This window comes from Canis lupus, chromosome 4, assembly GCF_048164855.1.
Source record: "Canis lupus baileyi chromosome 4, mCanLup2.hap1, whole genome shotgun sequence".
Taxonomy (NCBI): domain Eukaryota; kingdom Metazoa; phylum Chordata; class Mammalia; order Carnivora; family Canidae; genus Canis; species Canis lupus.
In genome coordinates this window covers 80,556,000-80,582,027 of record NC_132841.1, presented here as the reverse complement: position 1 = coordinate 80,582,027, position 26,028 = coordinate 80,556,000, and the positions used below count along the sequence as shown (strand labels likewise).

At 34.2% G+C, this 26,028-nt stretch overlaps 2 long non-coding RNA genes and 1 pseudogene across 4 annotated transcripts in view; 2 read left to right on the top strand and 1 right to left on the bottom strand.

The window, feature by feature from the left end:
* LOC140632721 (uncharacterized) overlaps positions 1-22,939 on the bottom strand; it is a 24,945-nt gene extending 2,006 nt beyond the window's left edge. Inside the window, exons 1-2 of the long non-coding RNA XR_012030404.1 lie at positions 21,393-22,939; positions 1,638-1,869 (exon numbers count right to left, since the gene is read on the bottom strand). This is a non-coding gene — a long non-coding RNA (uncharacterized lncRNA). The remainder of the gene's footprint in view (positions 1-1,637; positions 1,870-21,392) is intronic.
* Positions 7,045-26,028, top strand: LOC140632718 (uncharacterized). 3 transcript variants are annotated; one of them, XR_012030399.1, is made up of 6 exons: positions 7,045-7,194; positions 9,479-9,610; positions 22,187-22,300; positions 22,571-22,695; positions 23,122-23,198; positions 25,218-26,028. It is a non-coding gene; the product is annotated as an uncharacterized lncRNA (long non-coding RNA). The 3 variants fall into 3 exon arrangements; XR_012030398.1 differs by lacking the exons at positions 22,187-22,300; positions 22,571-22,695; positions 23,122-23,198; XR_012030400.1 differs by lacking the exons at positions 22,187-22,300; positions 22,571-22,695; positions 23,122-23,198; positions 25,218-26,028 and adding an exon at positions 11,871-12,657.
* On the top strand, positions 7,993-8,936 carry LOC140631684 (10 kDa heat shock protein, mitochondrial pseudogene; annotated as a pseudogene).

Sequence of the window (26,028 nt, the reverse complement as noted above, 5' to 3'; positions counted from 1 at the left end):
ATTATGTTTCAGTTTCACCAATGTATTAAATTTTAAAGGTTGCAAATACCCTACTACCACCACCAAGATGGAGATCATTTCCATAACCCAGAAAGAGTTCCTTCATTCTTTCCAGTTAAATTTCACCTGCCATTCATTGAACATTGCCACTTACTAATCTTAGCATAACTAAGTTTGCTTGTCCTTTTATTTTATATAAATGGAATCATAGGAGTGATAGATGGTCTCTAACATGACCATTAACAATTCCCACTTCCTAATATCCATGCCCTGATGCATTTCCCCCCGCCCCTTGGTATATGCTGGAGCTAGTTACTGGAATAAGCCAAAAGAAGGTCTCTTCTAACATTAGATTATGAAGAGACTGTGTCTTCTACATTGTGAACTCTTGCTACTTCCCTAGAAGGCCAGCCTTGATGTTCTGAAAGCTCCACACAGCAAAGAACTGAGGGAAGAGTATTGTCCAACAGTCCACGAGGAAACAACTCCTCCCAACATCCGCATGAGTGAGTTTGAAAACAGATCTTCCCACTATTGGGCTGTCAAATACCTCATCCCCAGTCAATATTGACTGCAAAGTTTGAAACTTTAGGTCAGAGGTACCAGTTAAGTTGTGCTCACATTCCTGATGCGCACGGACACTTAAACAGGAAATTGTTGTTTTAACCCATTAGGTTTTCATTTAAATAGAAAAGCAATGACAGATAACTAATATATAGATGACTCATGATTTTTGCCTGTTTTGTTCAACATGATGTTTTCAAGATAGCTTATATTTGAAATTCATTCATGTAACAGCATGTATCAGTAGTTGACATTTATTTATATTGAGGTAGTAGTATATGAAAATATCAGAATTTTTTAATCATCCCCAGTTGTTGGAATGTTTTTTGGTTTATTATGAATAAGGCTGAGTGATATCCTATAGACATGTTTTCATTTCTCCGTGAAAACTGTTCCTTTGTCATGACATATAACTATGTTTCCTTTTTTTTTTTTTTTTTTTTATTTATTTATGATAGTCACAGAGAGAGAGAGAGAGAGAGGCAGAGACATAGGCAGAGGGAGAAGCAGGCTCCATGCACCGGGAGCCCGACGTGGGATTCGATCCCGGGTCTCCAGGATCACTCCCTGGGCCAAAGGCAGGCGCCAAACCGCTGCGCCACCCAGGGATCCCTATGTTTCCTTTTTAAACACAAAAGTTTTAACATTTCACACACCCATTACCAATATATAAGAAGTTAACCTGTTCTACATCCTCTCCAACATTTTCCATTGTAAGTCTATTGAATCGTAGTTGTTCTAGTGGTATTAAAGCATAATCCATTGTGGTTCAGTATGCATATCCTTGATAACTAATGAGGTTCATAATTTTTCATGTGATAATTCAACATTTGTATATGTTCTTTGGTGAAATTATGTTCAAATTTTGTACTGTTTATGTATTTATTTATTTATTAAATTCAGTGGGTATCTTCTAAATACTGATTTATACAAGTTTTTATATATCTTGGCAATAAGTGTTTTTCTCATATATACCTATAATGAATATGTTCTCCCAATGTGTGTCTTATGCATTTATTTTTCTTATGGTGTCTTTCAATGAGCAGATTAGTCATACTTATTCAAGTATTTACCTTTTATTTTTATCTTCATTCCTTCCTATATATTTGGACTTCTGTCTGGTATCATTTAACTTCAGAATAAAGAAATATGGGGATCCCTGGGTGGCGCAGCGGTTTGGCGCCTGCCCTTGGCCCAGGGCGTGATCCTGGAGACACGGGATCGAATCCCACATCAGGCTCCCGGTGCATGGAGCCTGCTTCTCCCTCTGCCTGTGTCTCTGCGCCTCTCTCTTTCTCTCTGTGACTATCATAAATAAAAAAAAAAAAACAAAAAGAAATATGCATCATTAATTCTGCAGTTCTCCTGAGACAAATTAGAGTTCTTCAAATTAATTTTAATATATTTATTTTGCCTCATTTTAAAAATTATTTTCTGCAACTTCTTGCAAGATACATCCTTGAAGGCAAGAGAAACAAAAGCAAATATGAATTATTGGGACTTCATCAAGATAAGAAGCTTCTGCACAGCAAAAGAAACAGTCAACAAAACTAAAAGACAACCTACAGCATGGGAGAAGATATTTGCAAATGATGTATCAGATAAAGGGCTAATATCCAAGACCTATAAAAATTTTTTTAAACTCAACAGCAAAGAAACAAACAATCCAATCATGAAATGGGCAAAAGACATGAACAGAAATTTCACAGAGGAAGACATAGACATGGCCAACAAGCACATGAGAAAATGCTCCGCATCACTGGCCATCAGAGAAATACAAATCAAAACCACAATGAGATACCACCTCACACCAGTGAGAATGGGGAAAATTAACAAGACAGGAAACCACAAATGTTGGAGAGGATGTGGAGAAAGGGGAACCCTCTTGCACTGTTGGTGGGAATGTGAACTGGTGCAGCCACTCTGGAAACTGTGTGGAGGTTCCTCAAAGAGTTAAAAATAGACCTGCCCTAGACCCAGCAATTGCACTGTTGGGGATTTACCCCAAAGATACAGATGCAATGAAATGCCGGGACACCTGCCCCCGATGTTTATAGCAGCAATGGCCACAATAGCCAAACTTTGGAAGGAGCCTCGGTGTCCATCGGAAGATGAATGGATAAAGAAGATGTGGTTTATGTATACAATGGAATATTACTCAGCTATTAGAAACGACAAATACCCACTATTTGCTTCGACGTGGAGGGACCTGGAGGGTATTATGCTGAGTGAAATAAGTCAATCGGAAAAGGACAAACACTATATGGTCTCCTTCATTTGGGGAATATAAAAATTAGTGAAAGGAAATAAAGGGAAAGGAGAGAAAATGAGTGAAAATATCAGTGAGGGTGACAAAACATGAGAGACACCTAACTCTGGGAAATGAACAAGGGGTAGTGGAAAGGGAGGTGGGCGGGGGATTGGGGTGACTGGGTGATGGGCACTGAGGGGGGCATTTGGCGGGATAAGCACTGGGTGTTATGCTATATGTTGGCAAATTGAACTCCAATAAAAAAATAAAACCCCATAAAAAAAGAAAATTATTTTCTAACATCAAGAATTTTGGGTTTACTTGTACCCTGTTAGTGGGAATGAAAACTGCTCCATGTTCTGTGAGAACTCTGTGACCCAGGAATCACACTACTATATATCCAAAGAATACAAAAACACTAATCCGAAGGGACACATTCAGCATCATTTATAGCAGCATTATTTATAATAGCCAAGCTATGGAAGCAGCCCAAGTGTCCACTGGACAGCCCATTCACTGTCCAGCCCAAGTGAATGAATAAGGAAAATGCTATATATATATATATATATATATATATATATATATATATACTCAACAACAACAAATATATATATATATGAAATCTTGACATTTGCAATGACATCAGTGGAGCTAGAGAGAATAATACTAAGTGAAATAAGTCAGAGAAAGACAAATACCGTATAATTTCACTCACATGTGGAATTTAAGAAACAAAACAAATGAGCAAAGGGAAAAGAGAGAGAGAGAGACGAACCAACAAACAGACTCTTAACTGTAGAGAACAAACTGATTTTGGTTACCAGAGTGGAAGTGGGTGAGGAGGGGATGCATGAAATAAGTGATTGGGATTAAGAAGTGCGCTTATCCTCATGAGTACCAGGTGTTGTATGGAACTACCGAATCAGTATATTGTCCACCTGAAACTAATATAACACTGTATATTAACTGTAATTAAAATTTTAAAAAAAGAATTCTAGGTTTATATAATAGGTTATTTTGCCCCTAGCACTTTAAAGATGTAATTCCAATGTCTTCTTTCTCGGATTTCTTTTTTTTTTTTTTTTTTTTTTTCCTGATGAAACTTTAGGCATTAGTTTTCTTTTCTTTTCTTTTTTTTTTTTTTTTATTTGGATTGTGTCCTTCCCCACTTACTAAAGCATTTGTCTTGATTTCCTTTTTATATTTAGTTCACAGCCCTTTGATTGTGATGTGCCTATTTTGATTTCTTTGTATTTATCCTGCTTTGGACAAAGTTCCTTGGATTTCTGAGTTGAGTCACTATGACACTTTGGTAAAATTCTTGGCCTCTGTTTTCTTAAATAGGTCTTGAACCCTGGGACTCCAATTAAAATGTATGCTAGAACATTTGATGTTTTCTACAGATCTCTGTATTCTTTTATAATTTGTATTATTTTTATTCCTCATCTTTGATATTTTATAGATTGGCTTTAAGTTGACCGATTCCTTTTCTTCTATTGCATCTAATTCACTGTGAATTTCAGTAATGATTTTCTAACATTATTATTATATATATATAATATATATGTTATATATTATATATATATATATTCTCCCATTTTCCTTTGTGGTTTTAATAGTTTCCATTTCTGCATTGAAAATTGCCATCTGTTTAAGTATGTAGCAATATTTTCCAAATTTTTTAAAAATATTTTATTTATTTATTCATAGAGACAGAGAAAGAGAGAGAGGCAGAGACACAGGCAGAGGGAGAAGCAGGCTCCATGCAGGGAGCCCGACATGGGACTTGATCTTGGGTCTCCAGGATCATGCCCTGGGCTGAAGGCGGCACTAAACCGCTGAGCCACCCGGGCTGCCAAATTTTCCAAAAATTTTAACTAATATTTTTTCATACTTAATTTTAAGATCTTGTCTGGTTATTTCTAAATCTTCTATTGATTCTTTTCTCTCTTGATTATGGGTATATGTTTGTGCTGTTTTGGAATTTCTTAATCTTACTTATATGTAGGTCATGGTCTATATGAGACAAACCATGGTGGGGGCACCTGAGTGGCTCAGCAGTTGAGTGTCTCCCTTTGGCTGAGGTCATGATCCTGGGATCCTGGGATGGAGTGCCCCATCAGCATCCCCGCAGGGAGCTTGCTTCCCCCTCTGCCTGTGTCTCTGCCTCTCTCATGAATAAATAAATAAAATCTTAAAAAATAAATAGGATGTTTAAAAACTTTAATACTTTCAAAACAATAAATATATAATTTAAGTTCTCAACTATGTTAAGTTTCACCTTGAAGCAATATTTCATTCCCATATTTTCTTCCATGAGATTTAGCCTGTATATAAATCTAGAACTCATATATTAACTTCAGATGGGTAGAGATATCAAAATGCTAAGCCAATTAATTATTATGTTTATAAGGAACTAACTCCAAGGAATAATAATGTAAGAAAAAAGTGAAGTCTTGGTAAAGAAACCAAATATAAGGCCTGGAAGCATATTATGCTTTTTTTTTTTCTTTTTTGCGACCATCATTTACATTTTTATCAACAGGCTAAAATTAGCAAAAAGGACTAATGTAGTTTTACATCTTATCTCTAGTTTTTAATTCTGCATGTTAATTTTCTTTTTTATGTGAGAAATTTTGTATTTACCAGTGAAGTATGTGTGTGTGTGTGTGTGTGTGTGTGTGTGTTTTAGGGATTTTTAAAGTGTGAAATTGTTAGGAAGTTTGTGATGGCAAAATATTGGTTTTAAAGGTTTTTTTTTTTTTTTTTTATTGAATACTTTTCTATCCTTACTACACCTGAAATGAAAAAGCTCTGAAGGGAAAAAATAAGTGTGTGTATGTGTGTGTGTGTACTTTTAATTAAATAATTTATTTTTATTTTATTAAATTTCAAATGCATAGTAAATGCCTATGCAAACGCCCATCCATTTGGCTTCAAACAGATACATAAAATGTTAATTATCTTGCCACACTTGTCCCTCTTCTATCTCTCCTTTTCCCAAATAACTGCGGATGTGAGGACCTTCTACCCCTGAGTCTGTCACCATATAGGTCTCAGGATGAAGGCCATTAGCTTCTATGTAATCTATAAATTACCTATGAAAATCAAGTGATGTTATAATATAACCAAACAAAATATCCTCCTAGTTTTCCTTGGCTGGCTCTGCAATTCCCTTCATTCTTCTAATTTATTAGTCTAGGTTCATTCATTGCATGTTTCTGTGAAGTCTCATTTATCTCCACCAACCTACCTCATTTACATTGCTGCCTCTGTTCTTCATGACAGCAAACTTTTGAAAAGTACCGAGCAGTAGGTACTCTGAGAATAGTGTCCTGCATTGTGAGTCGATCTATTTCCTTTTGACTCAATTCAGTCAATAATTTCTGGAAAGAGCATTAAATGGGTGATGCTGTTTAACACTTGCATACACCATGCATAGCAGATGGCCCCACATTGGTGATGGGAAAATGTAATGTTTAGTTAAGGAGGAGACTGATAGATTTCATTATTATGAGGGTATATTTTTCATTTGTAATTAAGAAGTAAACTATGGGATTATTTCTTGAGACCATGTAAACAATCTGTTCCTTAACATTCATTCACACAATGATTTTTAATAGCTCTAGATTATCTTTGCCTAAATCTTTAAAAAATGGTGATTTTAAAAGGCCACCAATTGTCCATTTGTAAACAGGCCTATCACTACAAAAATAACCCTTCTCCACATTTTCTCTTTCTTCTTATGGTTTCATGTAATTTTTTAGTTAATTCAGGTTGCTATAAACCATTACTGTCATGATTCTTCTTTATACTCAAATTGTCAGCTTTTTCATCCCTCTTCATTTCAGTCTTACATCTTATTTTTTTTGGAAATGTTATTGAAATATGAAACACATAAAGAAAAGAGCATAAGCAATTTTACTCCTTGATACATTTTCACAAAGGGCATGAATATTTTTATCTGCTAATCGGATTAAGGAAATGAACTATATAAAAATCTGAACAACTCTCATGATATTGTTTCCCAATTACAGTCCTCCAGACAGCCACTGTATTGACTTCTAAGCTTTCCAGAAGGGTCAGAAAAAGCCATCCTGTTGGCCCACAGCCCTGGTCCTCATTATTCTTACCATAATAGGCAGGTGCATCAGTACTTGGATCATCCAGACTCTTGCCTCATAATTAATTATTCATAATGCTACCATATGTCACTAGTTGCTAATATCCCATTTCTCATTGGCTGTTACTGATATCAAGTCCAAGTATACCTGGAAATGAATTCCTAAATCTCATTTTTAAGGGTCGTTTTCTGGGACCACTGTTTGAACCTATGCTGAGCGAGCCAGGCCCCATCCGGAAAGCAAAATCTGAGTTAGGTATGTCAAAACAGAGAGGTTAATATGTGGATTTAATGAGCTATTAGAGAAATGGACATGTAACAGGGATATGAGAGAACAATGAAGTAGTAACTTCGGGAAGAAGTTACTGCTTGGAGTAACAAAGAAGAAAGCTTTCGGTTGTTAGTATCTACAACTTGAAGAACGGATATAGTGCTTAATTGTATATGCCAACTTTAGTATGCCAGATATTTACTTCAATAATTTTTGGATGTTTTTGTGAGGATGTTTTTTAATGTGTTTAAGGTTTACATGGTAAGTTGAGTAAATTGGATTGCCTTTCCTAGTGTGGGAGGGACTCATAGAATTAATTAAATATCTGAATAGAACAAAAAAGCTGAATGAGAGGGAACCCCTGTCTGACTGCCTTGAGATGAAGCATTGGTCTTTTCTTGCATTCTGACTCAAACTGAAACACCAATTTTTCCTGGGTGTCTAGTCTATAGGCTTTTGAACTGGAACTACAATTCTGAGTCTTAGGCCTTTGGACTCATTTCTGAGTTTTAGACTCATTTCTGAGTCTCTCTTAGGCCTTTGGACTCATTTCTGAGTTTTAGACTCATTTCTGAGTCTCTCTTAGGCCTTTGGACTCATTTCTGAGTTTTATATTTTATTTTTTTTTTTCATTTCTGAGTTTTAGACTCATTTCTGAGTCTCTCTTAGGCCTTTGGACTCATTTCTGAGTTTTAGACTCATACTGGAAATAGCCCAATAGGTTTTCCCAGGTCTCCAGCTTGTTGAATGCAGATCTTGGGATGTGTTGGACTCTATAATCACATGCATACACAACGTAATGATGCGATTTCTGGAAGTGCCAGAAAAATAACCTGAGGTTATTCAAGTGGTTATTCAATCACTGCTCGGGTAAAGAGCCATTTCTATGGTAAGTCTGTTAGGAAAGCAAAGAAAAAAATTGGAGCAAATAATTTCTCCTTCTTCCTGCTTTCCAGTCTTCCTCTGGTGCCACCATCCTGTACTAAAATCTCACAATAGAGTCAACTGATAAAAGAAAAATACCTTTCGCAAAGATCCAAAACTAGTATCAAAGAGTAGCTTAATAACCCTGACTTCTGAATTGTAGATTAGATTTATGAAAATTTGAACTTCATATAAATGAAATAATTTAGAACAAATAGTATGTACTATTTTACAAACTATCCATGTGTCATTTACAGATAACTCCATCCTATTTAATGTTAGTCAATACCTATATTTTCTTTAACAATATTTATATTTAACTCTTTTAATCAACTTGCTTTTAATTTGCTATCTGTAATTTCTGCAATGGTCAACAAAACTCCAATTTATGCTATCTAACATCATTCTATATGAAAAAGCTTCAAGATCACGCAGCCCAAGGATCAGACTGTGGGTCTTCAGAGTATGAAATGTAGTGGCTGGAATCATAGCAGGACATGTGTTTAGAAGGTTTCTTCCCCTGTTTGACCGAGTTTTAGTTGCAAAGAGTATAGCCTCTACTGTAGCCAAAGAAGGGATTATGCTTCTAGAAAAATCTCAAGGAAAAGTATTGCAAGCAACAGTAGTAGCTGTTGGATTGGGCTTTAAGAGAAAAGAGGAAGAGATTCAACCAGTTAGCATCAAAGTTAGAAATAAAGTACTTCTCCCAAAATATGGAGGCACCAAAGCAATTCTAGATGACAAGGGATATTACTTATTTAGAGATAAGTAGTGGTGACATTCTCAGAAAGTATGTAGACTGAAATAAATCATTATTGAAAGAGCATACATGAAGCTGAGTATTCCACTGAAACAGTGAAATCTTTCATCATGTAGATAATCTCCATGTCTCTCTTTTATAATAAATTAATGGTATTCCCCCCTGCCAAATAAACAAATAAATAAATAACTTCAAATTTCAGTTTTCTGTGGTATGTTATCCTTTTTTTATGAATATATTCCTATTTCGGCAATATTTATTTCAATCTCAAATTGAATTAAAATGACTCAGATTTTAACATTTCAGATTTTACACTGTACTGTAAAGATGGTAAAATTATCCACAGTAAACTTTAATGGACAAATTTTTCATTTGTCAATTTCAAAAGTTTTGATAGATAAAAATAAAAAGTATCAAAAAACATATAAACAATTGTATGTCATTCACAAAAGATAGTGAAATTCATTCTAGATTAACTGCTTAAGATGTTTTATTATCCATGATTGCTTTATATATAATTATATACAGAAAGATAAGATGAATTTCTAATTTTATGTACTTATTAAGTTTATTTATTTTTTTTAGTAATCTCTACACTTAACATGGGGCTACACCCAAGATCAAGAGTCACATGCTCTTCCAATTGAGCCAGCCAGGCACCCCTACACTGTCACCCTAAAGAATGAATCATTAAAAAGTAAATTTCACAATTTCAAGGTAAATTTGCATATCTGATATTCATTATATGGTCATTCAACATGTTTCTGGTACAAAGTAAAGGTATTTTAATTTTCAGAACTAAGTAATATTAATTTAATATCTTAAACACAGGTTACCTAATTTTGTATAATTATAAAATAAAATGACAAAATTTATATATAATATATTCATCAAAACTTTAAGCTATTCAGAAGCTTTATTTAGAAAATACATTTTAAATATTTACTTAATTATTTTAGAGATAGAGGGAGTACACATGGGGGTGGGAAGAGGGAGAGGGAGTGGGAAGGAGTGTCCTAAGCAGACTCCATATGGAGCGTGAACATTGCTTGGGGCTCGATCTCACAACCCTAAAATATAACCTTGAGATCATGACCTGAGCCAAAACCAAGAATCAGATGCATAATCGACTGTGCCACCCAGGTGCCCCTAGAAAATACATTTTAAAAACAAATGGCAATTTCCCCATTATGAGATAGCAAGTATCTTTCATCAATATTTCCATAGTTTTTTCTACATTCATAATCAGGGTATTAATCTGATAATTTGGTAATATAAACAATAAAGCCAGAAAGTGATATTTCTCACTATATATCATCCATTCTATACTAAATTTCCATTGCTTATTAGAGCTAAGAAATTATTTTACCTGAGAGAAAGTTGGTAATTTTATTTGCTTGATTGAAAACCTTTTTATTATTCCTTATTGCCAATAGATTAATGTTAAACTAAAAATCCAGGAATTTTTGTAATAAAAAATTAAAAATAAATTATAGTGTGTTGGTTGCTTATTATCTATTAGAAATTTGAAAGCTATTCCTAGTGTTATTCTACACTTTAGTTAGTAGCTATGATTATTACTTCCATTATATAAATGAGAAAGGAGAAGATTTAAAATGTTTAATGACTTTCCCAAAGACATAGCTGTATCCAGAAATTCACCCATGCTTACCAAATCCAGAGTCCAGGTTGTCCATTTTCAGGACTGCTATATTCAAGGTAAATGTTCTTCCCAAAGCATCCAAGAGTATTTATTTATCTTTTACATTTTATGCCTATTCTCCTTAAAAAATATAAAATCATAAATTCATTCCTGTAGAGACGGCTGTGACCTTTTTTCTACCAATCCAAAATGTTGGTTACCCACCCATTTCAGGTTCTATTACTTTCTAAAACCTTTCTTGCAATTCACTAGCCAAAAGGTTGCTTTCTTTCTTCTTAACACCTAAGAATTTCTTATGCTCACATAATTCAGGTTCAGAAGATTTCCTGTTTCATCAAGTCTGTACTTTGTATACGGAAAATATTTTAAAATGGCTCTTTGTGTCTAGATTTATCTCATTGCCTTCTATTTTCTTTTCCACTGCTTGAGAAAGGAAAGGTTTTCTCTACTTTCAAATTTCATAGCCTTTTCTCTCCCCTCTCTCCTATCCTGCCCAGGCAGACATCTATTTTCTGTCTGGGAATATGTTTCTCCTGTCTAGTGTTTGAGCAGTATGTTTTCCGTGAATTTTCTCCTGCCATGTGAAAATGTTACATAAGGCTGTGTTTGGCATCAAAGTTGTATTTGCCTTCTGCCCATTTACTTTGTGAACTGTGCACACAGGAAACTAAATGTCTCCATGGAAGAGGGAGAAGAAGGAGCCAATGGGAAAGTATTAAAATAACAATGTCTTATGCTAGACACAGTCCCTCAAAACAACCCTATCTAATAAATAAAGTTTAATTACTTTTTATTGTGTCTTCCTTCTGTAGAGAATCTTAATGTATCTTTCCAAACAGTAGTGCTTATCTGCAAAGCACCAGCATGGTAGGAAGGTATTATTCTCCTTCTGGTCCCCAAGTGTTTGAAGAATGGATTTAGATATTGGCTAAATATCTACAATTTTCTATATTTATGTTATTTTCTTTCTCACTGAGATTTCCCTTAGCACAGGTGTAACCACTCCCCAAAACATATGAGCTCCATAGCAAGTACTAGTAGGTGAACAACAGGAAAATGCTTGAAAAGCTGACTAGTTTGGTTTTTAGATATTGCATATAGTCATCTGGTTCTCCAACCGTTATTCTAGCCATACACAATTTCTCTTCTGAGACATTATTCTCCATCTAGTCTCTGGACTTAACAAACAAGATGTTCCCCGCTGATGTATTTCCACAGTGGTTGATTAGACCATGTAGAAAGCTACTATGTGAGCAGTACCTATCTAGTGTAGTCACAAGATGAAATTTCTTGTTCCTCTCTCTTCTCTTCTAGACTGTGCATACCTGGCTGGGGAATGGAGATGGGTGCTGATTGATTACACGTGTTTGCCTGGCCGGAATGGCACCAAACAATTCTACTTGTCTGATTTCCAGGGCTCCTAAGCCTTGTCCCTACTCAGTGCAGTTTTCCTTATCTCCGATCTCCGCAGAACTAGGGGCTCCTTAATGGGCCTCACTTACCATGAACTCTAAAAAAAAAAGAGGGAAATGTTCTTTCCTTGACATACAACAGATAACTTAGAATTCAAACCCATCATTTTCCCGACTAACCAAAGGCTGGACACGCATCTCTTTGAACTGTTTACTCTTCTACAGAGTTTAGTCTTCTTCTCTAAAGCATAGTCTACTTTCACAGTTGTCTATGCTACAGATGATTAATAGACATATGTTCCTGGTGAAATGCCATGGCCCATTCGTGTTGTAATATTGCTCTTGAAATATTGTGTTGTGACATAGCTGGAGAAAGGATGCCAGCATTATTACATCACATAGATCGTTAGCTTGAATACACAAAAGAACCAGTCTAGATTTATAAATTGCATGTGCACTTGTCATGCTTGAGCTTGAGCTGTGCCCTATACTTCTAGGGAGATTTTTACTCAACTGTAAAATTCGGACTCCAAAGTTGGGGTCTTAGAAAACTAATTCTGGGCCTTCAGATAATTTTCCAAGATAACCAGAAAATGTGTTCGTACTAACAAATCTAAACAATTTGCTTTTTCTTGCCTTCACTTTCTCTCCCTCCCTCCCTTCTTTCCTTCCTTCTCTCTCTCCTTTCTTTCCTTGTCTCTTTCTTTCTTTTTTCTTTCTTTCTTTCTCTCTTTCTTTCTTTCTCTCTTTCTTTCTCTCTTTCTTTCTTCTTCTTTCTTCTTTTTCTTTTTTCTTTCTTTCTTTTTTCTTTCTTTCTTTCTTTCTTTTTCTTTCTTTCTTTCTTTCTTTCCTTTCTTTCTTTCTTTCTCTTTCTTTCTCTCTTTCTTTCTCTTTCTTTCTTCTTCTTTCTTCTTTCTTTCTTTTTTCTTTTTTCTTTCTTTCTTTCTTTCTTTCTCTCTCTTTCTTTCTTTCTCTTTCTTTCTTTCTCTCTTTCTTTCTCTCTTTCTTTCTTCTTCTTTCTTCTTTCTTTCTTTTTTTCTTCTTTCTTTCTTTCTTTCTTTCTTTCTTCTTTCTTTCTTTCTTTCTTTCTTTTCTTTCTTTCTTTCTTTCTTTCTTTCTTTCTTTCTTTCTTTCTCTCTTTCTTTCTTCTTTCTTCTTTCTTTCTTTTTCCTTCTTTCTTTCTTTTTCTTTCTTTCTTTCTTTCTTTCTTTCTTTCTTTCTTTCTTTCTTTCTTCTTTCTTTCTTTTTCTTTCTTTCTTTCTTTCTTTCCTTTCTTTTTTTCTTTCTTTTTTTCTTTCCTTTCCTTTCTCTTTTTCTTTTCAAGTCACACTGTACTTATTCAGGGATTTTTAAAACATGATTCATTAGCTCACAACATTGTAAACTCAGTCCCAAAGTGGTTCACTGGTCTCTCCACAATGGCTATAACTTATAATGACCTTATTACAATACATCTGCTATCAAAAAGGCCCTTGACTGTTACATCAAAAGTTATTAGTTGTAATTCTAGATGTTAATATGCTCTTTGTGTATATATGTGATCCTAGAAATTTTTGTCTGTGATGTGCCAAGTCTCCACATGAATTGGGAGTGGAACCCTGATTTCAAATTTAGAATCGCAAGAAGTAAGCTTATATAACATGTGTGTGCAGACGTGCGCGCACACACACATATACATATATATAACAATTGGATTTCTTACTGCATCACCATTCTGATGGAATGGCAGGAAAAACATTAAACCAGTTTTTTCTGTGAACCATCCCTCCCACAGAGGATTTGGAGCCTCTGATGGATGGGTTAGTAATTACCAAGAAAATGAGAATTGATAATCTAGAATGTTTCCTAATACACGTATTCTTATTCAATACATTCTTTAATATCTGTCTCTTCAAATATCTGTTAGATCTTTGAGAATCATACTGTATAATATTTATTTTTAGGATATCTCAGGAAATTTTGGTTGAATGGATTATATCCTTTATTCTGTATTTCTTATCTTTTAAAAAAGAGCATATAATGAGCTATTTGAGGCAAATTATAAAACTGTGCACAGTTTTATAATTTGCCTCAAATAGCTCATTATATAAACATGCAAAATCAGTTATACAGAATGATTTTAATTGTTCTGTCTGAACCAATATATAAATTCTTTAATAATATTTATATAGGATATATTTTTAAACACATTTTGAGGCTAAATTTTGATTAAATTTAGTTTGCTCTATCAAGTTAATTATCCCATTTCAACTTCTCACACTCCTACACATACACATAAACATACATGTGCATATGCAAACATAATTTCAGAAAATTATTTGATGGGTATTAGAGTTGATCAGTTGATGCCCCATATCATGTCCCGTGGGAAATAATATATATTATGTGTGCGAAACTGTGTTTATGTATGTCTGAATTTGTTATTGGTATAGAAAATAGATAAAAATATTTGAAGGAAAATAAGGGTATTACTAATTTGGCTAGTTTTTGCTAACTAAAGTAAATATTTGGATTGTATGAAACTTTGAGATTAATTAGATCAATCTGTGTTTTATGTTATCCACATAAATATATTTGAAAAAACAAAATTGCATATATTCCTATTATAATCAATTACATTTTAACCTCTTTGTTTATACATTTTATGATATCCAAGTGAGTATGCATGTAAACTACTCCTACAAAAAAGAAAACATTGGCTCTGCTTTTAGGAAGATAGAGTGAACTAGCTAATTGAGATATTGCAAAATGCCCAAGACTGTTTTATATATTTTAGAACTAAATTAAAAACAAAAACAAAAAAAAAAGAACTAAACTTAGGCTAATTACCAGGTATAGAAAAAAATAAAAGACAAATAGGAAAAGTCATTAATATATTTATATATTTTGCTTGTGGTTCTTAATATTGAACTGTTAAATAATTTCACATGAAATTGACAATATTAATATTGGTTTCTACCAGAAATAAAACAGTAGATAAAATTTAAAAATGTGTTTCACTCAACATTTTCACACTTGGCCATTCTCATTCATTTAAATTAACATATGGGTATTCTTTAAAATTAAATAAAAATAGTTCTTGCTAATGTCTCAGAATTCCCTCTTGGATGGTATAACCTAGACTTTAAATGACACATAAATCTAACCTTAATCAATAATGAACTAACAGGTATATTTTACAATATAGCTGAAAACATTTTTCCGCTGCTTCACTAATGGTAAAGATAAGAACAGTTGCATTCTTGATTAAGCTAAAAATGTGTCAAGATATCACACTTTATTCATCATTTACATAGAGACTATTGACAGTTCACAACTAAAGAATCATGCGCAAAGATAGTAACATCATGATTCAGTGCTAATTAACTGTTTCTGCTGGAAGTCTTCCTGTTAATATTATCATGTCATGCTTGAATATTCTGAATTATATTTTACAGGGTATGTTTCATATAGTTGCAATTAATCCATCATTTTTGCTTATTATTGGTACTAGATAAACAACCATGAGCCTTTAGCATCTTTCAATTCAAATGTATTTAAGTACAATGTAATATCAATCTAAACATATATGAAATATTCAGATTAATCACTATTATTTAAAATAAACTGTATATTTTTATAGAGAGCAAGATATTCAAATTAGAATTGACCCCTTCTTGGGGACATTATTTCTTTCAGTAAAAAAATAAAAATATAAAAATGCTTCATTTATATACCCAGAATTGGCACCAACATAATAAATACAGTGTTTAAGTTCACCTACCTACCCATAATAGTTGACGTATTTTTCCTTTTAAAATTAAAGGCATTAGCTTTTAAAGTTAAGATGCTGTAAACAATTTCTAAGAATTCTTTGCCTAGAATTCCATACCACTGTTACAATAAGTGTGTGGCCCAGTGTGTGTTATATATGTGGTGGTGTGTGTATTCACATATTACCCATTTATTCCATCATGCATGCTTGCTGAAAAGCCCATTGTGGTGAAGAAAAATAGGTCTTTGATGTTCTTAGCTCATCTCCTGTTTTCATTTCAGTGTGGTGTGTTGATCAGCTTTAGTGTTCTGTTGATAACCTCTTGGTTTCACAGCAGGTGCACTGATAACACAATGTTAGAGCTCTCAATGGCAAATTTGAGTCTCCAGAGTAGGAAATTTCCTCAACTGCATTAAATGTCATATACTTCTAAGCTACTCATAAACCCTTAAAATTAAGTAAACATATATCTCTGCCCCCAAATTATTCTAGTGTGAAGGATCCCAGCATCCTGAGACTTTTCAGGTTCCCAGTATCCTGAGACTTTGAAAGTCCTCTGAATGATAGGATATATAGGAATAATTTTTGTCATTCCACATTACAAGGAAGACAGTCCTTAGTCCACTGCCAGCAATATTTAAGGGCCCCACACTTTATTATTATTTCCAATATCCCAGAGACACAAAATATTAAGTGGATGAATCTATTTGCTACTTAAACACAGTTTAAGTCTTAGCTATTGATGCCAAAATATAGTTAGTAACAGCTATAGCAAAGACTGTAATAAAATTCAGGTCACCTAAGAATTTAAAAATGAAAAAAAAAAAGCATAAAATTAAACATATGCTTACTACACGATTTAGCAATTTAACTCTCACATATATGTCCTAACTAAATGGAAACACATATGCACACAAATACTCACATCAAAGTTCATAGTAGCATTCTTCATGTTAGCTAAAACTTGGTAATAACCCAAATGCTAATCAATAGGTTAATAATGGACAGACACATTGTAATAAATCCAATACATTGGAATACTAATCAGCAATAGAAAATAGTGAACTGCTGATAAATTGAAAAACATTTAAGACTATATAGTATGTGGGGCAAAACAAGCCAGGGACAAAAGCATGTAATGTTCAATGACATTTATGTGATACTGTTGAAGAAGAAATTAATCTACAGTGTCAGAAAGCCTATCAGTTATTACCTGGGACTAGGGAAAAAGAGCATAAGGACACTTTTAGAAGTTAAAAAAATGCTTTCTATTTTAATTAGGGTGGTGAAAACCATGGTATGTGCATTTATCAAATTCTTTAAAAGGATACACTTAAAATGGATGTGGTTTACATGTAAATTATACCTCAATAAAGCAGACTTAAAATTTCAAAAGTACTAGTGTTCATTGCATATGCTTCACTATTTCATAGCTTTGCAAAAGAATGCATATTCTTTTACTTTCATTTGGTGATTCAGAATGGTATTAAAAGTTATTTTAATGTTGCAAATTTTGGTATAATGTTTTTTTAAGGATTTATTTATTTGAGACAAAGAGAGACAGAGAGAATGAGCAGGGCTAAGGGGCAGAGGAAGAAGCAGGCTCCCTCTGAGCAGGCATCTCTATGTGGGGCTTGATTCCAGAACTCCAGCATCATGACCTGAGTCAAAGGCAGATGCTGGCACCTCTGGCATCTTATTTTCAACACGAGTTTTAATTGTTATAAAATGGATGAAGAAAATCACGTAAGTAGGAGTAAAAATGTTCCGGTCAATCCTGTATTCCCACTTTATATTATAGAGTATAAATTTGAAAACTAGGGTAGCCCGGGTGGCTCAGCGATTTAGTGCCACCTTCAGCCCAGGGCGTGACCCTGGAGACACAGGATCGAGTCCCACCTCGGGCTCCCTGCGTGGTGCCTGTGTCTCCCTTTGCCTGTGTCTCTGCCTCTCTCTCTCTCTGTGTCTCTCATGAATAAATAAATAAAATCCTTAAAAAAAGATAAATTTGAAAACTAGTATTTTATTTAATAATGCAATAGTTGGAATAAAGCCCACTCTATTCTATTTCCACCCTGTAGTGTAGTCTTTTTGATATATTTTACAGGTTATTTAATTTGACTGCTATAAGTCTTTGATGAAGGTTCCTGCCTATAAAGTGGAATTTGACCAATTCAAAAGATTTTTAGAATTATTTCAATTAGAATGTTTTCAATATCTGTTTAGCAATTGCATTCTCATGAGAAAGGGTGTATTTCATTTTAGTCAGCAAGTCAACAAGTATTTATTGAGCTCTCACAGGATGTCTTCTATTGCACTAAGCAAATTTATTACTTCCTTACAAGTACCTATGAAACATGGGGATGTTTTCCCAGAGTTGCTGTAAAACATATTTCACAGTATTGATTAAATAAGGATGAAAGAAAAGGGAAGAAATTGGCATTTCCATGTAAGCTTTTTTCTTTTTATGGCATAGTATATGCTTTCAGAGAAATGTCTCCCATTTGAGTATAAAAGACAAATTGTATTGTATTATCATACATACATCAGAAATTGACATGAACTTTAAATACAAAACTCTTTGAGAAAGATTTTTGCTGTCCCTGTGTGTATCCCTATGAACAAAGGGGTGGAAAATGAGATATGGAGATAAATAAAAACTCCCTTGGGCCTATTTATTTCAAATAAGTTGCTGACGTGCAAGATCCTTTCCAATGCTAAATTCTACATTATAATTTTCAAATTATGAACTGGCAACTCCCCTGAGCCTTGATCCTGTGCTTCTTTCCTGTAACAACAGTTGATTCCACATCCGTCAATCACATGCCCACACCAAAACTTAATTTTAGACTGCGCCAGAGAATATCTTCAACCTTAGTTACTTTATAAATTAATGTAATTAGGGCAGCCCGGGTGGCGCAGCGGTTTAGTGCTGCCTTCAGCCCACGACGTGATTCTGGAGACCCGAATTGAGTCCCATATCGGGCTCCCTGCGTGGAGCCTGCTTCTCCCTCTGCCTGTGTCTCTGCCCCTCTCTGTGTGTGTGTATTTCTCATGAATGAATAAATAAAATCTTTTAAAAAATAAATTAATGTAATGAGACATATAACAATGTTTTTTGGAAGATCACATGCTGGTTTGGGAACCAGAAGTGCAATCATTCAGATGTGTGCTAACATATGCACGCAAATCTCAGTGAGATTTTACAAGCATTTTTTTCTTAAATCAGAAATCATTGGCTATTTTCTGAAATCCTAAATACAGTTTTCCCCAAATTATAGGTTTTTTTGTTTTCTTCCTAGTATCCATTCAGAAAGTGATATAAATGTATTCTTGAAAATGTCTCCCCTCCAAAAGTGGACTGGTATAGTTGTCCTTCTCTAAAGTATTCAATTGTTAAACTCTATAAAATGATCTTAGTGAGAAGATGCAATGACTAGCCAGTGGGTATTATTTTAAAAGATATGAACTTTTATATTTTTTATGAATGTTGTGAATAAAAAGATTACAAATACCTATCTTGTTGATCCATATTATACTTAGTCTACCTGTAGAATGAGTACAAAATAACAATTAAAATGAAAACAGCATGCCCACTACTTTTTCTTTTACTTTACACTGGTTTAAATGAAATAATATAGCAAAAAAAAAAGGATACTTAAATGAAAACAATACACATGCTATTTATATAAGATGTTCAGCCCCTTTAGCTCAAAAGAAGGAATAGAACAATGTGATTATTCCTATTAGAAGGAGGACTCCATTCATTTCTATGAGTGGTTGACTTCAGGGTAAGTTACAATTTAAAATTTCCTACTGGGTTAATAGCAAGTACCAAAAGTTCAGAAGAGCATTAGTAATTACTTCTCCTAAAAGCCAAGATTTATTGGGAATATCATGCAGTTTAGCATTACGCATATCCTTTTCTTTTCATTGTGGCTTAAAATACATGCAATTTAATGTTTCTGTTCCTAAGACATTCAAAGACTATGTAATAATCAGAGTAGCTTATTTGACTATTTAAAGTTATTATGTATATATATATATATATATATATATATAATTGTGATTCTTTGTGAAATGCATTAAAACAGTAAAAAGATGATCAATTCTCAACATCTCTGATTTATGATGAATAGGTCATATATTTGAGAGATTTCTCTGAAATGAACTGGTTTGGCTGTAGTAAGGATCATAGGGTGATTCAAATGCTGTCTAAGTTTTTAAGGACCACCATTAAAGGTTCTCTTCCTTTCCTGGAGACCAGGTCCTTAATAACATAAATGGCCTCTTCAACTTCTGAGATCACTTGTGGATTCAATCCACTGACATGCCAGCAAATTCTATATTAGCTTTTTTTGTTTGTTTGTTTTCTTCTTCTTCTTCTTCTTCTTCTTCTTCTTCTTCTTCTTCTTCTTCTTCTCTCTGCTCCTGAGAGCATCTACTTGCCTTGCTGCTCAGATCATTGTCAGTGGTATTGTGGCTTCCGAGTCCACTGTGTCCTCCATCCTTCTCATTGCCCAGCACTCTGCTCCTCTAACATCCTCATTCTGTTCCTACAGTCACTTCACTGAACTAGAGCAAACCCTTTTCTTCCTGGCTTTTATTTCACTCTGTTACAGTGACAACAATTTGGAAATTGCTCTAAGCGCTCATTATCTCACAGTTATTTTAATGATCTATTTATTTATTTCTTGTTAGAGATTTCTCAGGCTTCCTCACAGGACTCAGGAGGTAGGGAGCAAAAGAGAAGCCAAGAGAGAGGATTGCCTCAGCAATTAGCCATGGCGTCCTAAAAGCCAGCCAGTTTGACACGAAGCTCAAGTGCCTCTGTTCTCTCTTCCTAAGACATTAATTCCTCACTTTGAGGTTCCTAGGTTTTCTGTGTGAAGAGATATAAGTGACTTGCTGGCTTTCCACATTATATTGAATAAAATGGCCTTAACAGTCCCCTCAGCTTGACTGAATTTTAGACAGATTTCCTTCCGGTTACAGGCCCCTGACCTCCCTTGTCTTAGAGCACTTACTTTAAAAACAAACAAACAAAAAAACCCAAAAACTCTCAATTGCAATCTTTTCCTCTGCCCCTTTGAAATGTAAATCTTCTCCCAGCCTTTTGGCAGTTTTACAACTGAGGGTTTTTTTGTTTTTGGTTTTTTAAGGACATAGGCACTGTCTCTGTGAAGCCTAATCATCAAGTTAGGGGCCTTACCTCCTCTAAGTCTCTGTCACAAGGCAGGACCCTCACTTTGATCAGCATCAATTAACAAAACACAAAGTAAACTGTAAGATTCAATAACTGCTGACTAATTTCTTTCAGGGAGGATTCCTATTCTGTTTTGTACTAGAAATCAAAATTATATTAATTATAAGGATATACATAATTATATATTCTAATAATTGATAATGTACTGTTATATTAGTATATAATTATTAGTAGCATATTAGAATTATATAAATATAGTATATACTCTACTAGATATATATTATAGTTTTATACTCAAAATTGAGTGTGGTGTTCTTTTAATGTGGCAAACCGAGATAGCATGAGCTGATAGGGAATCAATCTCCAGCACTGAAATAATACATTTGGAAGTTGGGCTGAGAAAAGAACCTACTAATATGGGCAGTGAGAATTTTGTATAAGAAGATTAAATCCTATGTACAGACCTGAGCTGCTTCGAGTGATATCTTCCTTATTTAGAAGACACTAGGGGATCCCTGGGTGGCACAGCGGTTTAGCGCCTGCCTTTGGCCCAGGGCGCGATCCTGGAGACCTGGGATCGAATCCCATGTCGGGCTCCCGGTGCATGGAGCCTGCTTCTGTCTCTGCCTGTGTCTCTGCCTCTCTCTCTCTCTCTCTCTGTGACTATCATAAATAAATAAAAATTAAAAAAATTAATCTTAGAAGACACTAAAACATACCTGGGCTCAAAACAACAACAAAAAAACATATCGTCGCTCTGAATTCTCTGCAGCATCCTAACTCCCCAACATAAATGACCAAAGTGGAGTTTGAGCTAGATTAATCAGAGTTAAAGTAAATGGCCAAACTAAAAAATCCATTATATGAGTGGATGAGTGGCACTATTTATGAATTAATGCACTGTTTCCCCAATAAACGAGTATCTGCCTTAAGAGATTAAAAAATAAGGTGCTTATTTCTCTCAGGTCCTGTACTTTCTTATTAGAGTGTGGGATAAGCCTCCGTTACAAGACATGAACTCAGAACAAGTGAGAATCTTGAGAATCTTATAACTCTCGAGGATTTCAGATGACTTTTGAGAATAATTACCGTATTTGGGGAAATGTTACTTTTGGGATGGAGAAGAGAATAAAATTGAGAATCACAGAAAGAGTTTGGTCTTTACATTTCCTAAGTAATAAAGATAAATGTGGGAAAATGCAATAGAAATAATTTTTGCAGTAAAACCAGAATGAGGCTAAATTATTTCATTTTTTAGAGACTATTAATGAGATGAAGGAGGGAAATGGTGATATAGTTAAGAGAAATATAGACTCCAGGCCATACTCTGGTTCTGATCATGGCTTCTCCATGTACTGTCTGTGGGATTTGGGTAAGTTACCTTTCTTTCATCTCAATGTAGATATTTGGAAAATGGGATAAAATATTACCTAACTCATTATAGTTGTATAAATTTTAAATAAGTTGATATTAATAAGGTCCTTAGAAAAAACACAGCTCTGGCATATAGTAAACATTGTTAAAATTGTTAAACATTGTTAAAATGTTAAATAACATAAAATCTTTTAAAAAAATCACAAAATAAGTTCACCATGAATAACTACAGAAGAAATGATGCTCATTTCTATGTAATATAATTCAGAGACTGGAGATTAAAAGAAAGAAGATGGAACCATCATACTAAGGATCCTAAAAGTGCCTCATATGGAAGTGGCCCTGTGACAAAACCATTAATAATCTTGAATGTAGTGAGAAGCATACTGAGTGGTAAAATGTATACTTTCTCTTCCTTTCCTGGAGACCAGGGGAAAGGTCACTGAAAAGACTGAGATGTGAGCTGGGTGGGTACCTTGGTGGAAACAAGGGTGACCTAGAGAGATAATGTGTAATGCGAAGGAGCAGATTCAAAGCGGACAGTTTCCATTTGGAGATGGGATCAAATACCGTAAATTTAGATTCTCTCACTCACACCCTCAAGTGGGGATCTCAATGGGGGCGGGGGGGGGGACCACTTTCATACAAGGGAAAGAGTAGGAGTTTTCTTACTCTAAATATGTTGTATCAGTTCTTGATTACTAAATAATCAAAAGCACTCTATCTACTTTAAGTGGAAAAAGAAGTCATTAATGATTGTAGGGAACCTGCAGATTTGTTTAGAGGAACAGAGAAATTCTGATTCTGTTTCCCTTCCAGATACCTCACCAGAAGCACTCAGCAAGAACTCACCTGGGGATAAAATGTTACCTCTGCTTTTATGGAGCGTAAAACAGGTGTTCATTAGATGGCAGGCAGTAGCTACCGTCACTAGACAGATAGTATTCTGAAACTTGGTAACCATTAGGAACCTGTGCTGCAGCAGACTCAAAAGCTAACATCATTGCTCACATCTGAAAAAAAAAAAAAAAAAAAAAAGGAGAGAAAGAAAATCCTGTCCTGAGTTTCTTTCTTTATTCATGCTGTTCCTTTCAGGGGAGAAGTCTCACGTGGACACATCTGAGTGATTGAGGACTTAGTTCTAGCTGTAGATGCAACTGAAAATGTTTTCTTGATTCCCTTTGCCAGGATGGTGAGATTCATAGCATAAAGATATAGAAAAAGAGTATTCAAAAGACATCATTTTCCATCCCTTCATTTGCATTAAGCTTCCAATAATCAACATAAATCAACAACAAAATGTGTAACAAAACCTCATTTCATCCAAACAAAAAGACACTTTGATTGATGGCAGGCTGACTGTCCTGGGCCAAGTTACTTTAATTCAATTTTTGAACTTTCAATTCAAAGATCCTTATTGGTAAGGATATCTACTGGGGAGTTTTTGGAGATCAGAAACGGATAATATATGTGAAAGGCTTCTGGGGATAAGTTGATAAGTACATTCAACTTTTAATTTTTTTATTGTATCAGTCTGCAAGAATAAAATCCTATATTCCTCACCTGCTCTTTTTATTTTTTCATTCCAATTTTTAAAAATATAACATAGTTGATTTATTAATTGTACTTAACTTTATTGTCAATTTCCCCTGCTGAAATTTTAGGACTTAGGGACAAAAATTTTTATTTTAGTTGAATGATATTTGGCAAGAGCTTACATGAAAGCATGCAATAAGTGGTATACCCTTAATAAATATTTATTTATGAATACGTTTCTTTCATTTTCTTTTCTCAATGGTTCTTTCTCTTTCATATAAACATAATAACAATTTGTAAAGTATCCAGGACACTCTGAAAGGTTAACTTAACATATAAATGGGTAAATAAAGAAACAAATTATGCACAGAATTAGCTCCCCCTCAAAAAAGAAGAAGAATAATACTTAGCAAATAAATGACCTTCAGTGTGGCTTTCTAGAATAAGCTACAATTTTTTACTTAAAAAAATTCCTGTTATGAAATAAAAGATGGAATATAAAAGATATTGAAACAAGTACCCTCCAGAAGTAGTCTGTAAATATTTTTATAAATTTTTATAATTTTATAAATTTGAATATATTTATTCAGAGAGATATGATTAAGTAGAAAATAAATGGGGTGTCCCAGGCAGTTTTCAAATGTTGCTTTTCACGAATATTATTTGAAGCACAAAATTGTGTTCTTTAGTCCAGTTATATCTGTTCTGAGGGTTTATCCCATTATGAAAAATGGGGTGTAATAGAGCTTGAAACTGAATGAGACTTTGACAACTTGATCTGATATTTTTCATGTTCCTCATTTCTGGAAAAAAAATATTCTCCCGGAGTAAAATGTATATTTAGGCAAAGGTAAGATGAACAGCTTACCTCCTCAAATGAAAGATGGAATTCAACTTGAAATTCTTACCATCATTTATGCTCAACTTTCTTAGAATATTTTATTAAATCTCAAGCAGTTATACACCTTAAAAGTCAGCCAACTGAGGCTTATTTTTCTTAACTATATATATCATTTTTATTGTGTCTCTCAATATAGTAGTAGGCACTGTCGGGATACAGAAGTAAATGGATCAAACATTTTGATGTGTGTGTTATGTATCAGGTTAATCATTTTATTTTATATTTTTCTCTTTCTCTCTCTCTCTTTAAAGATTTATTTAATTATTTGAGAAAGACAAGGTGAGAGATTCTCAAGCAGACTCTGTGCTGAGCATGGAGACCAACATGGTACCTGATCTCATGACCCTGAGGTCATGACCTGAAACCAAACCAAGAGTCTGATACTTAACTGACTGCAGCACTAGGCACCCCTATTTTATATTATCACTTTATCTTCACATTTAACTTTGACATTGATGTTATCATTCTTATTTTACAGATGGAAAAGCAGAAGCTGATTAAGGGTGGAAGCTGATTATTCAAGAGCAAAACATTCATCCTAATTCACCATTCTCGAAAAAGCAGCTAGAAATTAGCTAGAATCTAGTCTTTCAAGCACACTATTTTTTAAAAGCTCTCTGAAATCTATCCATGACTATTCCTTTTTATTCAAAAGGACTCAAATGTCAGTCCAAGATTTCACTAATACACACCCTGTAAACCCCAATAGGTAGTTGGCTTGTCCGTTTCCTTCTACTGTGTGAACTTAGAAAACATGGCTTTCTCTCAAAAATCTTTCCTGCATACAGGCAGATGCTTGATTAAATAATAATAATAATAATAATAATAATATAAAATAAACAATATGACAATATTGTATAGTTTCTTCTCCCAGCTTTCTAGGATTTTTGCTCCCTAATCGACCTGGACTTCAATTGAGAAAGTCCCATCATAGAATAGTAAGTCAGATTATCATCTTCCATATTGAGAAGTATTCTCTAAGAACACTGTATAAATACAAATCAAAGTGTACTATATACTATTTAGTATGTATGTGTATATAAAGCTACAACCATACATCCCCAGATATTATGTAGCTATTTTTTCTGTAGCACATTATAAAAGCAAAGAGATTTCAAGTTATGTAAATATTATATTTTATAGTTCTGGAGGCCAGAAGCCCAAAATGGGTTTTACTGGGGCAAAATCAAGGTGTTTGCAGGACTATGCTCCTTCTGGAAGCTCTAGGGAAGAATCTATTTACTTGCCTGTTCATGCTCACAATCCTCAACTTTATCTTCCATCTTCAA